The following is an 18,550-nucleotide window of genomic DNA, read 5'->3' as shown; positions in this document are numbered from 1 at the left end:
TGTTTATAAACATTTAAATAATGACCTCAACCATCAGTTCTAAATGATTAATACTTGTGGAAAAAAAACCTCAGTTATTTCATGTTCTCATTTTAAAAAAGCACATTGTCGCGGCCATTGTTAGCATTATGCTAAGGTAACACATTTTTTTTTTGTCCGACAGGACGTGTGTTCTTTATTTGATTTGACACATTAGAATTTTAAGTAAGTCGTTTCAATTTTTGCTAGTCGTTTTTTTGTGTTAGCTTAGCGCTAACCTGTTTGCATATTGTTAGCATTTTTCTAGCGGGAATGTGCAAACAATTGTCCACCAAAAGTGTTTATAAAGATCTAAATAATGACCTCAACCATCAGTTTTGTAAAAAGTTAGCAAAAAAAACCCCTCAGTTATTTCATGTTGTCATTTTTAATTAGCACATTGCCGCAGCCATTGTTAGCATTATGCTAAGGTCAGTCAAATATTTTGTCTGACAGGACGTGTGTTCATTTGATTTATGTGACACATTAGAATTTTAAGTAAGTCGTTTCGATATTTGCTAGTCGTTTTTTGTGTTAGCTTAGCGCTAACCTGTTTGCACATTGTTAGCCTTTTTCTAGCTGGGTTGTGCATACAATTGTCCCTTAAAAGTGTTTATAAACATCTAAATAATGACCTCAATCATCAGTTTTTTCAAAAGCTAGTAAACCCTCAGTTATTTCATGTACTCATTCTAAATTAGCACATTGTCGTGACCACTGTTAGCATTATGCTATGGTAAGTCAATTTTTTTGTCTGACAGGACGTGTGTTCTTTATTTTATTTATTTGACACATTGGAATTTTAAGTAAGTCATTACAATTTTTGCTATTTGTTTGTTGTGTTAGCCTAGCGCTAACTAGTCCCCACATTGTTAGAATTATGCTAACGTGGTTTTGTGTACAATTGTCCCTCAAAATTTTTTATAAACATCTAAATAATGACCTCAACCATTAGTTTTGTAAAAAGTTAGTAAAAAAAATAACCCCTCAGTTATCTCATGTTTTCATTTTAAATTAGCACGGCCATTGTTAGCATTATGCTAAGGTAAGTAAATTTTTTTGTCTGACATGACGTGTGTTCTTTATTTGGTGATAAATGTCCAATAAATTATGTTCTATGGTTGCAAAAATGAATGTTGGCCGGTCTCCAAAGTGGCTAAGGGCTAAAGGGAGCGACTTTAAAGCTAAGGTGGCGTACAAAAAGCCTTGATTAGCGTGTAATTTCAGGTGTGTTGTTGTCAATCTTTTCTCTCCGTGTGTCTTTGTTGTGGTCGTCATGACGATGACATCATCTTCCGGTGAAATAAAAAAGGTGAGGTCCATGTTTCCCAGCGCCTTCTCTTCTCCCGCTCTAAAAGTAGCCGCCGTCTTCCGGCTGGGATCGGCTTGCATCGCCAGTTGTCGCGCGACGTCAACGAGTCCATTCCGTCACTGAGCACGTCCTGTGCGACGCGCATCGCTGCTTTCAATGTTCAAACGCCGCTGTTTTCAATCCTGGAGACATGTGGATGTCACTCAAATGGCTGTTTTGGATATTTGAAATTAGGACATTTTTAAAAAAATTTATTATTTAACTAAAGAGTAAACAAAAGTAGTCGTTGCCGGCAAGCAAGAGGACACCTGTGTGGATAGTTTTATTGTTCCAAAATTAAATGAAAATAGAATTGTTTTAATTAAAAATATTATTTTTGAATTGTCTGTTAATTGATGAAATTATGAAATACAACCCATAATAATATTATATTTTTAATATTTAATTTTGATCTGTTATGTACTCATATTGGTGGGTTTTTTTTAGAATTTTTAAATCCTACAATTAAATTTTTTTAAGTTTGTAATTGCATTTGTTTTCCTTTATTAACTCTGTAATATGTCATCACATATTTTTATTTACTTAAATTATTATTTTATTTAAAAAAGGTACTCTGGATTTTTTTCTAGTTATATTTTCAACTATCCATTATTATTGAAATTGTGAAATACATATTCCATCCATCCATCCATTTTCTACCGCTTTTCCCCTTTGGGGTCGCGGGGGGCCCTGGTGCCTATCTCAGCTACAATCGGGCAGAAAGCTGGGTAAACCCTGGACAAGTCGCCACCTCAAGTACATATTCCTTTATTTCTAAATAAAAATATTGAAGCTTTTTGTTTCTTTTTTATTTCATGTCTTTTATTTCATCACAAGCATTATATAAGTTTATTAATTGTTTAAGATTTTTTTAGTTTTTTTCAAATTTGGCTTTTTAACAAAAAAACAATATTCTAAAATGAATTAGGTAATTCAAAATTGGCTTTGTATTCATTTAAGTGTTTACAAACGTGCTCCATTTGTGGTGAACTAATACAAATATTTGTGTTCACTTATAATAAACACGCATGCCTTTGATCCTGTAATAGTTGCGCTTTGACACATTTATTCCAACTTCAATCTGATCAGTTACACAGTTATTACTCTTATAAACTATTACGTGATACCAAATATAATTCTAGAACATTGCATCAGCCTGAAGGCCAACTTGTAATCCAGTACTTCCAACCTGTTCTGACTCAAAGTACATGAATAACTGCATACAGTTTTGTGTGTGTGTGTATATATATATATATCCATCCATCCATCCATTTTCTACCGCTATATATATATACACACACACGATACATGGCCCCGTTCATTCTTTCCTTAACACGGATCAATCGTCCTGTTCCCTTAGCAGAAAAACAGCCCCAAAGCATGATGTTTCCACCCCCATGCTTCACAGTAGGCATGGTGTTCTTGGGATGCAACTCAGTATTCTTCTTCCTCCAAACACAACAAGTTGAGTTTATACCAACATGGATACGTGGATGATACAGCAGAGGATTGGGAGAATGTCATGTGGTCAGATGAAACCAAAATAGAACTTTGTGGTATAAACTCAGGGCTTCACGGTGGCAGAGGGGTTAGTGCGTCTGCCTCACAATACGAAGTTCCTGCAGTCCTGGGTTCAAATCCAGGCTCGGGATCTTTCTGTGTGGAGTTTGCATGTTCTCCCCGTGAATGTGTGGGTTCCCTCCGGGTACTCCGGCTTCCTCCCACTTCCAAAGACATGCACCTGGGGATAGGTTGATTGGCAACACTAAATTGGCCCTAGTGTGTGAATGTGAGTGTGAAGGTTGTCTGTCTATCTGTGTTGGCCCTGCGATGAGGTGGCGACTTGTCCAGGGTGTACCCTGCCTTCCGCCCAATTGTAGCTGAGATAGGCGCCAGCGCCCCCCGCGACCCCGAAAGGGAATAAGCGGTAGAAAATGGATGGAGGGATGGGTATAAACTCAACTCGTCGTGTTTGGAGGAAGAAGAATACTGAGTTGCATCCCAAGAACACCATACCTACTGTGAAGCATGGGGGTGGAAACATCATGCTTTGTGGCTGTTTTTCTGCTAAGGGGACAGGACAATTGATCCGTGTCAAGGAAAGAATGAATGGGGCCATGTATCGTGAGATTTTGAGCCAAAACCTCCTTCCATCAATGAGAGCTTTGAATGGTTGACCAAATACTTATTTTCCACCATAATTTACAAATAAATTCTTTAAAATTCCTACAATGTGAATTCCTGGATTTCGTTTTTCACATTCTGTCTCTCACAGTTGAAGTGTACCTATGATGAAAATTACAGACCTCGGTCATCATTTTAAGTGGGAAAACTAGACCAATCGGGGCTGACTAAATACTTTTTTGCCCCACTGTGTACAAACCCCGTTTCCATATGAGTTGGGAAATTGTGTTAGATGTAAATACAAACGGAATACAATGATTTGCAAATCATTTTCAACCCATATTCAGTTGAATATGCTACAAAGACAACATATTTGATGTTCAAACTGATAAACATTTTTTTTTGTGCAAATAATCATTAACTTTAGAATTTGATGCCAGCAACACGTGACAAAGAAGTCGGGAAAGGTGCCAATAAATACTGATGAAGTTGAGGAATGCTCATCAAACACTTATATGGAACATCCCACAGGTGTGCAGGCTAATTGGGAACAGGTGGGTGCCATGATTGGGTATAAAAGCAGCTTCCATGAACTGTTAGGTAATTCACAAACAAGGATGGGGCGAGGGTCACCAATTTGGAAGCAAATTGTCGAACAGTTTTAGAACATTTCTCAACGAGCTATTGCAAGGAATTTAGGGATTTTACCATCTACGGTACGTAAAATCATCAAAAGGTTCAGAGAATCTGGAGAAATCACTGCAAGTAAGCGATGATATTACAGACTTTTGACCCCTCAGGCGGTACTGCATCAAAAACCGACATCAGTGTGTAAAGGATATCACCACATGGGCTCAGGAACACTGTCAGTAACTACAGTTGGTCGCTACATCTGTAAGTGCAAGTTAAAACTACTATGCAAAGCCAAACCCATTTATCAACAATATCCTGAAACGCCGCCGGCTTGGCTGGGCCCGAGCTCATCTAAGATGGACTGATGCAAAGTGGAAAGGTGTTCTGTGGTCTGACGAGTCCACATTTCAAATTATATTTGGAAACACAGGAAGTGGTGTCCTCCAGAACAAAGAGGAAAAGAACCATTCGGATTGTTATAGACGCAAAGTTGAAAAGCCAGCATGTGTGATGGTATGGGGGTGTATTAGTGGCCAAGGCATGGGTAACTTACACATCTGTGAAGGCACCATTAATACTGAAAGGTCCATACAGGTTTTGGAGCAACATATGTTGTCATCCAAGCAACGTTATCATGGACGCCCCTGCTTATTTCAGCAGTTACAACAGCGTGGCTTTGTAAAAAAAACAGTGCGGGTACTTTCCTGGCCCGCCTGCAGTCCAGACCTGTCTCCCATTGAAAATGTGTGGCGCATTATGAAACGTAAAATACGACAGCGGAGACCCCGGACTGTTGAACTCCTGAAGCTCTACATAAAACAAGAATGGGAAAGAATTCCACTTTCAAAGCTTCAACAATTAGTTTCCTCAGTTCCCAAACGTTTATTGAGTGTTGTTAAAAGAAAAGGTGATGTAACGCAGTGGTGAACATGCCCTTTCCCAACTACTTTGGCACGTGCTACAGCCATGAAATTCTAAGATAATTATTATTTGCACAAAAAAAAAAAAGTTTCTGAGTTTGAACATCAAATATCTTGTCTTTGTAGTGCATTCAATTGAATATGGGTCAAAAAGGATTTGCAAATCATTGTATTCCGTTTATATATACATTTAACACAATTTCCCAACTCATATGGAAACGGGGTTTGTATATGTGTATATATGCACATATATACATATATGTATAAATATGTCTATATATATATATATATATACATACATTTTCCCATATACTGTATGCACATATACATACGAATATGTATACATATATATGTATACATATTCGTATGTATATATATATATGTGCATACATATACGTATATATACATATGTGTGTATATATATATATATATATATATATATATACACACTATATGTTAGACGGCAGGTCCCTTTGAAGAAGCGTGCATCAGCTGCTGCTGAAACATGACACAACATGTCTCTTTCGAGGCGTGTTAGCATCACACCGCGACCGCTCACGTGTTCCTTTGGGACTTGAGCTGGTGCCGACCTGTGAGGGAGCAGGAACCCGAGCGGATGGAGCTGAACCTCCCTGGCATGGAGGCGGGTCCGAGCCTGGATGGTGAGGTGGAATTTCATCGGCTGGTCCTAAGCCTCAAATAATCATTTGAGAGTTACGTCACTCAGATAAAGAAGGTGAGTAACACGATTGACCTCGAGAAATAACTTTTATGGCACATCTTTACGGCCTTCTTCTGACATTCATGTCATGGACACGTGCTCATGAGGCCCAGAACCCGCCTGGCAAACAAAAAGGTACCAGAAGGGACTTTGAGGAGGTTGTGAACCCAGCCAGCAGCACTCAGGATCCGAAAGAGGCGCAGGTACATGTTGTTGATGTCGCCACCTGCTGGTGGGAGGTTGAATTGAGGACCAATTCCAGATCGTCAAAACAATACTGGAGGGAGAAAATGCTAATTAATAATATTTAGGACACGCAGTGTGATTTATCAACACTCATCCGCGCATTTTTTTTAGCCCTATTTAGCATTTTATTTAGCAGTTGTGGGAAGGACGTGCAAAGTGACAGTTCCTGACACGAAGGATTGACCACAATCCTATGTCCGACACATTTTGGACGCTCAGATTTAAAAAATATCAGATATATTGTCTTTTCAGCAACATTATTTTATAATTTTATAGCTGCTAGATGACTTCAAATGTATCCAATTGATGCCTTTTGGTGCCATTTAGCATTTGTATAGTGATACTCTTTTTAAAAAAAAAAAATAAATATCCATCCCTCCATCCATTTCCTACCGCTTGTCCCTTTTGGGGTAGCGGGGGGTGCTGGAGCCTATCCCAGCTGCATTAATATATATTGAAAAATATTTTCTTGTATGAAAAAAAACTTCTTTAAGTATGCATTTTTGAGAAGGGTAAAAAATAAATAAATGGTGGTGTCATTGGAGATGCACTGCATGTACAAAAAAAGAAAATACAATTTGCAAATCCTTTTCAATTTAAATATTTAATTAAATAGACTGCAAAGACAAGATATTTAACGTTGGACCTGGTAAACATTGTTATTTTTTGCAAATATTAGCTCATTTGAAATTTGATCCCTGCAGCATGTTTCTGAAAAGCTGGCACGAGTGGCAAAAAAGACTGAGAACGTTGAGGAATGCTCATCAAACTTATTTGGAACATCCCACAGGTGAACAGGCTAATTGGGGAACAGGTGGGTGCCATGACTGGGTAAAAAAGCATGAAATGTTCAGTCATTCACAAACAAGGACGGGGCGAGGGTCACCACTTTGTGGACAAATGCCTGAGCAAATTGTTTTAAGAACAACTTTTCTCAACCAGTTACTGCAAGGAATTTAGGGATTTCACCATCTACGCTCCGCAACATCATCAAAAGGTTCAGAGAATCTGGAGAAATCCCTACACGTAAGCCGTGATATTACGGACCTTGGGTACTGCATCAAAAAGCGACATCAGTGTGTAAAGGATATCGCCACATGGGCTCAGGAACACTTCAGAAAACCACTGTCAGTAACTACAGTCGGTTGCTACATCTGTAAGTGCAAGTTAAAACGCTACTATGCAAAGCGAAAGCCATTTATCAACAACACCCAGAAACGTCACCGGCTTCGCTTGGGCCCGAGCTCATCTAAGATGGACTGATGCAAAGTGGAAAAGTGTTCTCTGCTCTGATAAGACCACATTTCCAATTTTGGCAGGAAACTGTGGCCGTTGTGTCCTCCGGAACAAAGAGGAAAAGAACCATCCGGACTGTTTTAGGCGCAATGTTCAAAAACCAGCATCTGTGATGGTATGGGGGTGTATTAGTGCCCAAGGCATGGGTAACTTACACATCTGTGAAGGTACCATTAATGCTGAAAGGTACATACAGGTTTTGGAGCAACATATGTTGTCATCCAAGCAATGTTATCATGGACGCACTTGCTTATTTCAGCAAGACAATGCCAAGCCACCTGTTACAAAAATGTGGCTTCATAGTAAAACAGTGCGGGTACTCCATGGTGACACCCTGTATAGTACACGCTAAATACTGCACCTTTTTGTTACAATCACGCACACAGTCTTAGTAAATCACACGTAACATGCGGACCAATAGTACACACTATTTCATACTTTGTACACACTATCTTATTACATCAGGAAAGATATATATATATATATATATATATATATATATATACATATATATATATTTATATTTTTTTATTTTTAAAATGGCATAATGTTACTGAGAGGATGAATGCCACAAACAAGTGGAGTCGGATTAGCATCAACGTAGCAATGATTGAACATGCCAGGCAAAAAAAACAACAGCACTTGATAAAAGTGATCATTGTAATGAGACAGCAAGGCATGTTGGGAAACTTGCTTTTTAGACGCATGGTTCAGATTCTGTAGAAGACTCTAGAAAATGTGTCCTGACTCTCCATACTCCTGGAGGAAAAGCAACTCCATCCAACCCGACGGAGCTTGAGAGGTGCTGCAAAGAGGAACGAGAGAAAGTGCCCAAAGATAGGTGGCATCGTGTTCAGGCTGGCACTCCTGCCAAAGGTGCATCGACTAAGTACTGAGCCAAGACTCTAAATCAGGGGTCCCCAAACTTTTGGACTCGAGGGCCACATTAGGTTAAAAAAATTTAGCCGGGGGCCGGACTGTAAAATACATATCATGTCAGGAAATAACACAGAGGCTAATTCATCCCAACAAGCCTGTTTCGCAAGTTTCCCTGGTCTTCAGGGGATTTTATAATAACATAGGCCCCAGCAGCCCCCGTGACCCCGAAAGGGATAAGCTGTTGAATATAGATGCATATGTAATAAAATCCTCTGAAGAGCAGGGAAACCTGCGAAACAGGGGATTTTATAATGAAATATATGATAAAATCCCCTGAAGAGCAGGGAAATCTGCAAAACAGGCTTGTAGAGATGAAATAGCCTCTGTGTTTTTTCCTGGCCTAACGTATATTCCGCTCTTCCCCGTTATTGAGCAATGTATTTTGACGCTTGGTGGGCATAGCGATGCCGGATTTGTTCTTCCAAGGATGCGTCGGGCAAGAACACAGCGTAAGGTAAGCAACAAAGAATTTATTTCACAAATAAAAGGCTAAGAACAAAAATACTGGTGCTAGGCAGAAAAGGCAAATAAAAGGCACCAGCATGGAAGCCAGGGAAACAAACAGATACACTAACATTTGGCACAAGGCACAAAAAGGGAAAACCAAACAACTAGCATGAGAGCTAGGAAGAAATAAAGCGTAGCGTGAAAGCTTGCGAGTAAGAGCATGGAAAACAGTCGTCACTCGTTGCATGAGAGCAAATTAGGAACCAAGAAGGAAATAACAAAAGAGGCAGGCTTAAACAAGGCAGTAATGACTGTGTGTCGCTTTTAAAAGTCTCCCCCCACCCCTCTGGTCAACATATGAAAAAACAAGTGTGTGTGAGAAATTAACAATGAATAAAAGAAAGAAAATAAATACGTATATCGAGACATACAGTAATAACTTGAAGTAAATAATGAAGATTGAAAAACAATTATAAAAAAAATAAATAAATAAATAGATAAATTAACTGAAAACATTATTTTTCTCACAAAATTGGGAATAATTTGTCATATTTTTTCTGCTTCTGTAACATTGCAATATTTTCTAGTAAAAATGTGACTTTTAATGCAAAACGGTAACATTCGTCATATAACATTCTGACTTTTATCACAATTTTGCTAATTTTTTTGTTGTTCTTGTAAAATAGTGACTTTTTTTTAGTAAAATTATGACTTTTGTCATCATTTTGCTCTTACCTCTAATGCAGGGGTCACCAACCTTTTTGAAACCAAGAGGTACTTCTTGGGTACTGATTAATGCGAAGGGCTACCAGTTTGATACACACTTAAATAAATTGCCAGAAATAGCCAATTTGCTCAATTTACCTTTAATAAATAAATCAATATATATCAAAAAATGGGTATTTCTGTCTGTGATTCCGTCTTACATTTTTTTTCCTTTTACAGAAAGTTTTTTGTAGAAAATAAATGATGAAAAAAACACTTAATTGAACGGTTTAAAAGAGGAGAAAACAGGAAAAAAATGAAAATGAAAATTTGAAACATAGTTTATCTTCAATTTCGACTCTTTAAAATTCAAAATTCAACCAAAAGAAATGAAGAGAAAAACTAGCTAATTCGAATGTTTTTGAAAAAATGTAAAAAAGAATTTATGGAAAATGTTCTGCGATGAAGTGGCGACTTGTCTAGGGTGTACACCGCCTTCCGCCCAATTGTAGCTGAGATAGGCGCCAGCGCCCCCCGCAACCCCAAAAGGGAATAAGCGGTAGGGAATGGATGGATGGATGGATGGCATTAATAATTTTTCCTGATTAAGATTAATTTTAGAATTTTGATGACATGTTTTAAATAGGTTGAAATCCAATCTGCACTTTGTTATAAAATATAACAAATTGGACCAAGCTATATTTCTAACAAAGACAAATCATTATTTTTCTAGATTTTCCAGAACAAAAACTTGAAAAGAAATTCAAAATACTTTGAAATAAGATTTAAATTGGATTCTACAGATTTTCTAGATTTGCCAGAATAATCTTTTTGAATTTTAATAATAACAAGTTTGAAGAAATATTTCATAAATATTCTTCGTCGAAAAAACAGAAGCTAAAGTGAAGAATTAAATTAAAATGTGTTTATTAGTCTTTACAACAACAAAAAATACTTGAACATTGATTTAAATTGTCAGGAAAGATGAGGAAGGAATTTAAAAGGTAAAAAGGTATAAGTGTTTAAAAATCCTAAAATCATTTTTAAGGTTGTATTTTTTCTCTAAAATTGTCTTTCTGAAAGTTATAAGAAGCAAAGTAAAACAATAAATGAATTTATTCAAACAAGTGAAGACCAAGTCTTTAAAATATTTTCTTTGATTTTCAAATTTTATTTGAGTTTTTTCTCTTCTAGAATTAATAATGTTGACCAAAGCCAGACCAGCTTGCTAGTAAATAAATACAATAAAAAAAAATAGAGGCAGCTCATTGGTAAGTGCTGCTATTTGAGCTATTTTTAGAACAGGCCAGCGGGCGACTCATCTGGTCCTTACGGGCTACCTGGTGCCCGCGGACACCGCGTTGGTGACCCCTGCTGTAATGTGACTGTTGGCCATGCGCAGTGTGTCTCTCGTACGCCAGGGGGCGACGGCGGTCATTTCATCTATGTCAGAAGTATGTAGAAGAAGATAATGCTACATGCTAATAGGCTAGCGCTAGTAAAGTTCACGCTCCGTATCTGACAGATAAGTACAACTTTCCACTGCTATTTGATGTTGTTATTAATATTTTTATGTGTTTGAATTACCCTTGTGGTTATTAGTTTGTTCAGAGACATAAAAAGATCGTTTTTTTTAGTCAACTGTTTTAGGAGGCTTCTGCTGGCAATTTTTTAAAAATAATTTATTCATTTATTTTTTTATTTCATAAACATTTATTTATAAATTGCAACATTTACAAACAATTGAGAAATAATAACAATATAAATAAGTTCAAAAATTTTGCTGACCGGTTGTCTCTAAACAGCCGAGATGTGCTGACGTCATGTCACGTGATGCATTGCCTTTTAGGAACATTCTCACACTTATAAAGCAGTAATTTTCTATTGTGTAATTTTTTAAAATTATTATTGAACCAACATTTAACCACAATGTACATAAAAGTCAAGGCACTTGAGCAAATTATGGCATTAACAAAACATGTCAAGGACAGATAATAAAAGCAAATACAAATAACAATAAACAATAAAAATAATGATAAAATATACAATTCAAAAGGATAAAAAAATGGCTAATTTTAATCACTTTACATTTTTTCAATACGATATCTTGTCCAGGGTGTACCCCGCCTTCCACCCAATTGTAGCTGAGATAGGCGCCAGCGCCCCCCGCGACCCCAAAAAGGGAATAAGCGGTAGAAATGGATGGATGGATGGACGATATCAGTTTCAGGGCTCTTGTACTTTTAACACTTTCCCAAGACTATTTTAAATTATTAAACTAATTAGAAAATGGTTTACTTTCAGAAATCGACATTTACGTATAAAATTGTTTTCCATCCATCCATCCTTTTTTTTTCTGATGGATCTCTCCTGAAAGAATCAATAAAGTACTATCTATCTATCTATCTATCCATCTATCTATCTATCTATCTATCTATCTATCTATCTATCTATCTAGTTATTCGTCCATCCATCCATCCATCCATCCATCCATCCATCCATCCATCCATCTATCTATCCATTTTCCTCCGCTTATCCGAGGTTGGGTCGCGGGGGCAGCAGCCTAAGCAGAGAAGCCCAGACTTCCCTCTCCCCAGTAACTTGGTCCAGTTTTTCCCGGAAGATCCCGAGGGGTTCCCAGGCCAGCCGGGAGACATAGTCTCATAGATCTGAAGATCCTGGCCAAAATTATTTTGCTTGCGGCATAATAATGTTAACAAACATTCCTGTTACCATCATTTATCCATCAATCCATCCATCCATTTTCAACTGCTTGTTCCATTCAGGGCAGCGGGGGGCGCTGGAGCCTATCTCAGCGGCATTCGGGGGGAAGGCTGGATGCACCCCTGGACAAGTCGCCAACCATCATTTATATACGATATATGTCAAATTGGATCTCTTCTATAGAGAATGGGGACATCTCCACACCCTGGTTTCTCAGCCAGTTTCTGATCTCCTCCCAGAACCCATGTACACTCTCACATTCCACTAACAGATGATTGACAGCCTCTACAGCTCCACACATATTACAGCTGTCAACCTCCTTGTTAAATTTTAGTTTGAAAAAAAATAAAATTAAATGGTATATTCCAATAATAATTTAAAATCATATTTCTTTAATTTTAGGAAGAATTGGAGTGCCACCTTTCCGACGGTATGACATATGTGGGGGTTTGTTGGCCGGTTTTTCTTGTATTAAACCAAAGGGGCACACCCATTAAATTGGGCCATTTTTTGTTTGTTCGTAAATAGCGTTGCCATGATAACATGAAATGTACCCAAACTAGATTTCTGCCATTGGCGTGAGCGGCACCTTTCCGGCGGTATAACATATGTGGGGGTTTATTGGCCGGTTTGTCTCGTATTAGAACAAAGGGGCATACCCAATAAATTGGGCCATTTTTTTTTGTTCGTGAATAGCGTTGCCATGGTAACATTAAATGTACCCAATCTAGATTTCCGCCATTGGCACAAGCGGCACCTTTCCGGTGGTATAATATATGTGGGGGTTCGTTGACCGGTTTGTCTCGTATTAGACCAAAGGGGCGTATCCTTTAAATTGGGCCATTTTTTTTTTGTTCGTGAATAGCGTTGCCATGGTAACATTAAATGTACCCAATCTAGATTTCCACCATTGGCACAAGCGGTCTCTTTCCGACGGTATAACATATGTGGGGGTTCGTTGACCGGTTTGTCTCGTATTAGACCAAAGGGGCGTACCCATTAAATTGGGCCATTTTTTGTTGTTGTTAGTGAATAGCTTTGCCATGGTAATACAAAAGGTTCCCAATTTAGATTCCTGCCGTTGGTGCGAGCGGCACCTCTCCGACGGTATAACATATGTGGCGGTTTGTGGTCCGGTTTGTCTCGTACTAGACCAAAGGGGCGTACCTATTAAATTTGGCCATTTGTTTTGTTTGTGAATATCGTTGCCATGGTAACACAAAATGTTCCCAATCTAGATTCCCGCCACCGGCGCGATCGGCACCTTTCCGACGGTATAACATATGTGGGGGTTCGTTGGCCGGTGTGTCTCGTATTAGACCAAAAAAGCATGGCCCCTTAAATTGGGCCATTTTTTTTTTGTTTTTGTTCGTGAATAGCGTTGCCATGGTAACACGAAATGTTCCCAATTTAGATTTCTGTAATTGGCGCGAGCGGCACCTTTCCCACGGTATAACATATGTGGGGGTTCGTGGGCCGGATTGTCTCGTACTAGACCAAAGGGGCGTACCTATTAAATATGGCCAGTTTTTTGTTCGTGAATAGCGTTGCCATGGTAACGCGAAATGTTCCCAATCTAGATTCCCGCCATCGGCGCGAGCGGCACCTTTCCGACGGTATAACATATGTGGGGTTTTCGTTGGCCAGTGGGTCTCGTATTAGACCAAAGGGGCGTACCCATTAAATTGGGCATTTTTTTTCTTTTGTTCGTGTATAGCGTTGCCATGGTAACACGAAATGTTCCCAATTTAGATTTCCGCCGTCGGTGCGAGCGGCACTTCTCCGACTGTATAACATGTGTGGGGGTTCGAGGGCCGGTTTGTCCCATATTAGACCAAAGGGGCATACCCATTAAACTGGGCCATTTTTTTTGTTTTTGTTTGTGACTAGCGTTGCCATGGTAACACGAAATGTTCACAATTTAGATTTTCACCCTCTGCGCAATCGGCACCTTTCCGACGGTATAACATATGTGGGGGTTCGTGGGCCGATTTATGTGGAGGTTCGTGGATCGGTTTGTGCCGTATTAGACCAAAGGGGCGTACCCATTAAATTGGGCCATTTTTTGTTTGTTCTTGAATAGCGTTGCCATGGTAACACGAAATGTTCCCAATGTAGATTCTCGCCATCGACGCGAACGGCTCCTTTCCGACGGTATAACATATGCGGGGGTTCGTGGGCCGGTTCGTCTCATATTAGGCGTGGCAGAATAAAATAGAAGTATTATAATAATAATTTTAATAAAATTTGAAGTATGAGCAATACTAATATGGGCTGCTGGCATTTTAGCAGGCCCATTCACTGCTGCTTGCACAAAAGAATGGGCACTGGCAGTTCAGCAGGCCCATAATAAGGTGCAGATATAAATAGATTACTGTACAGCAGGGTTATCCAAACATTTTGACCTTGGGGCCGCATTGGGCTAAAAAGATGTTGTTGAGGGTTTTTGTGAAACTTTGTGTTGAAATGAGTTCCGAGCGAAAAGACAAAAAGATGTCTTTGAACCTACCAAGAAAAAGGCTCGTAAAACTCCACTGTGTAAGGGGGAAGATACAGGAAGGTGTGTCTGTGTTTCTTTCATGTACTATAATCAAACAGAAATATATTGTCTGACCCAAGAACTACAAAAGTGAATAGGAAGCAGGACCACACGCACCTCCAGGCGACCTTTTTTTGAACTGTTTTTTGAACCTCTCTTTGAACTCTTTTCCAAATCTCTTCTTTGAACTGTTTTCCGACCTTTTCTGTGAACTGTTTACGACCCCGTCCCTTTGGAAGCAGCTGTTGACATGTGGTCAGAGAAAGTCCAAATAAAGGAGGAGGCATGCAATCTTTCGCCAGAGCGTGCTGAGACACTACAAGAGTACAGACCAGACGTTTCTCCTCAAATTGAGCCAAATTGAATTCTGTCTCTTTTTAATTCTTTGCTTCTTGTCTTGTTTAATAGATGTCATCAGTGTTTGGACATACATATATATATATATATATAGATATATATATAGATATATATATATATATATATATATATATATATATATATATATCTATATATATATCTATATATATATATATATATATTATTGAGCTTCACGGTGTCAGAGGGGTTAGTTCGTCTGCCTCACAATACAAAGGTCCTGCAGTCTTGGGTTCAATCCCAGGCTCGGGATCTTTCTGTGTGGAGTTTACATGCATGAATGTGAGTGTGAATGTTGTCTGTCTATCTGTGTTGGCCCTGCGATGAGGTGGCGACTTGTCTAGGGAGTACACCGCCTTCTGCCCGGTTGTAGCTGAGATAGGCGCCAGCGCCCCCGGCCACCCCAAAAGGGAATAAGCGGTAGAGAATGGATGGATATATAAGGGTTGTACGATATACCAGTATTAGTATAGTATTGCGATTGTAAGGAATCATATTCGGTACTATACCGCCTCTCTAAAAAGTGCCAGTCATTTTTTCCATTGCGCTTTGTACTGGATGGGTGTAATTTAGATTGTTTTTATGGTGATTGGACGTTTTTTTTTTAATAATATCCACAAAGTTCACTGACTATTTTGTGTTGGTTGAATTTTTAAATAAATTGTTTTTGCACCATGACTAGGCAAGGTTGTTCATATAAATAGATGCTGCAAATTCCAAACATAAAAATGTCATTGACAAGGAAAAACTTATTTTGTCCACTAAATTGTGTCAAAATTGCAGGATTTAAAATTTTATACTTTTGAAATGAATCCAATCTTCATGCGGGCAAGATTCTTTTTCAAACCCCTGACGTCTCGCGGGCCAATTTGAGGATGTCGGCGGGCTGCACTTTGCCCGCGCGCCGTACTTTGGACACCACTGCTGTTCAGATAAATTTATTGCACTTTTGCATATGCATCTACTTTATGGATGTATGTTATATTGTTTTTATATCCCAGCGAGTTAACCTGTTTTTGGGGGGAATTGAGGGGAATATTATGATGCGTTCAAGGGTCTTACGGCCGGAGGGAAGAACCTGTTACAGAACATGGAGGTTCTGCTATGGAGGCTGCGGAACCTCTTTCTAGAGTCCAGCTGTGAAAACAGTCCTTGGTGGGGGTGGAAGGAGTCTCTACAGATTTTCTAAACTCTGGTCAGGCAACGGCTTTTTAAAAATCTATTTTGCAATTTATCCCAAAAGTTACTTGTTTAAATAAAATGGAGTCAATGTATTGTGTTACTACCCACCTCTGAAATCTACTGCAGGTTTTTGTTTGCTTGACACACCTTTGTGTACCCCTCAGGTACAACATCGCACATCAGGTGACGGTAGAGAGTGGCAGTTCCAAAACTGGGTGTGGATGTTTGTGCAGCCTTCAGACTGTTGGTGTTTTTATTGGACACACACAGCGGGACAGCGCAGGTGCTTCTAACTGCAGGTAAACACACACACACACACACACACACACACACACACACACACACACACACACACACACTCAAAACACAGCTGCGCACTCATAGGTGACACAGTGTCTGCCAGTGATATCAGCAGTCAGGCATGGAGCCCAGATAAGGTGAGTTAGAGGTCGACAGGTGCGTGTCGCCGACCTCCTGCTGTTTGTGAGAAAAGCTCACTTCCACTTTGGCAGGCGATAAAGTGTAATCAGTGTGTGTATCGTCCCCAATTAACGTGTGGTCAGAGTGTGTATCGTCCCCTATTAACGTGTAATCAGAGTGTGTATTGTCTCCCAATATCGTGTAATCAGTGTGTGTATCGTCTCCCAATAATGTGTAATCAAAGTGTGTATTGTCTCCCAATAATGTGCAATCTGAGTGTGTATCCTCTCCAAATAACGTGTAATCAGAGTATGTATCGTCTCCCAATAACGTGTAATCAGAGTATGTATCGTCTCCCAATAACGTATAATCTGAGTGTGTATTGTCTCCAATTATTGTGTAATCAAAGTGTGTATTGTCTCCAATTATTGTGTAATCAGAGCGTGTATCGTCTCCAATTATTGTGTAACCAGTGTGTGTATCGTCTCCAATTATTTTGTAATCAGAGCGTGTATTGTCTCCAATTATTGTGTAATCAGTGTGTGTATCGTCTCCCAATAACTTGTAGTCAGTGCGTGTATCGTCTCCCAATATCGTGTAATCAGTGTGTGTATAGTCTCCTAATAACGTGTAATCAGAGTCTGTATCATCTCACAATAATGTGAAATCAGAATGTGTATCGTCTCCCAATATCGTGTAATCAGTGTGTGTATTGCTCCCAATAACTTGTAGTCATTGTGTGTATCGTCTCCCAATAACGTGTAATTAGAGTGTGTATCGTCTCACAATAATGTGAAATCAGAATGTGTATCTTCTCCCAATATCGTGTAATCAGTGTGTGTATTGCTCCCAATAACTTGTAATCAGAGTGTGTATCGTCTCCCAATAACGTGTAATCTGAGTGTGTATCGTCTCCAATTATTGTGCAATCAAAGTGTGTATTGTCTCCAATTATTGTGTAATCAGAGCGTGTATCGTCTCCAATTATTGTGTAATTAGAGTGTGTATCGTCTCCAATTATTGTGTAATCAGAGCGTGTATCGTCTCCAATTATTGTGTAATCAGTGTGTGTATCGTCTCCCAATAACTTGTAGTCAGTGCGTGTATCGTCTCCCAATATCGTGTAATCAGTGTGTGTATAGTCTCCCAATAACGTGTAATCAGAGTCTGTATCATCTCACAATGTGAAATCAGAATGTGTATCGTCTCCCAATATCGTGTAATCAGTGTGTGTATTGCTCCCGATAACTTGTAGTCATTGTGTGTATCGTCTCCCAATAACGTGTAATTAGAGTGTGTATCGTCTCACAATAATGTGAAATCAGAATGTGTATCTTCTCCCAATATCGTGTAATCAGTGCGTGTATTGCTCCCAATAACTTGTAATCAGAGTGTGTATCGTCTCCCAATAACGTGTAATCAGAGTGTGTATCGTCTCCCAATAACGTGTAATCTGAGTGTGTATCGTCTCCAATTATTGTGTAATCAAAGTGTGTATTGTCTCCAATTATTGTGTAATCAGAGCGTGTATCGTCTCCCAATATCGTGTAATCAGTGTGTGTATCGTCTCCCAATAATGTGTAATCAAAGTGTGTATTGTCTCCCAATAATGTGCAATCTGAGTGTGTATCCTCTCCAAATAACGTGTAATCAGAGTATGTATCGTCTCCCAATAACGTATAATCTGAGTGTGTATTGTCTCCAATTATTGTGTAATCAAAGTGTGTATTGTCTCCAATTATTGTGTAATCAGAGCGTGTATCGTCTCCAATTATTGTGTAATCAGTGTGTGTATCGTCTCCAATTATTTTGTAATCAGAGCGTGTATTGTCTCCAATTATTGTGTAATCAGTGTGTGTATCGTCTCCCAATAATTTGTAGTCAGTGCGTGTATCGTCTCCCAATATCGT

Source organism: Nerophis ophidion, linkage group LG10 (assembly GCF_033978795.1).
Source record: "Nerophis ophidion isolate RoL-2023_Sa linkage group LG10, RoL_Noph_v1.0, whole genome shotgun sequence".
NCBI classification, from domain to species: Eukaryota; Metazoa; Chordata; class Actinopteri; order Syngnathiformes; family Syngnathidae; genus Nerophis; species Nerophis ophidion.
This window is presented reverse-complemented; position numbering follows the sequence as displayed.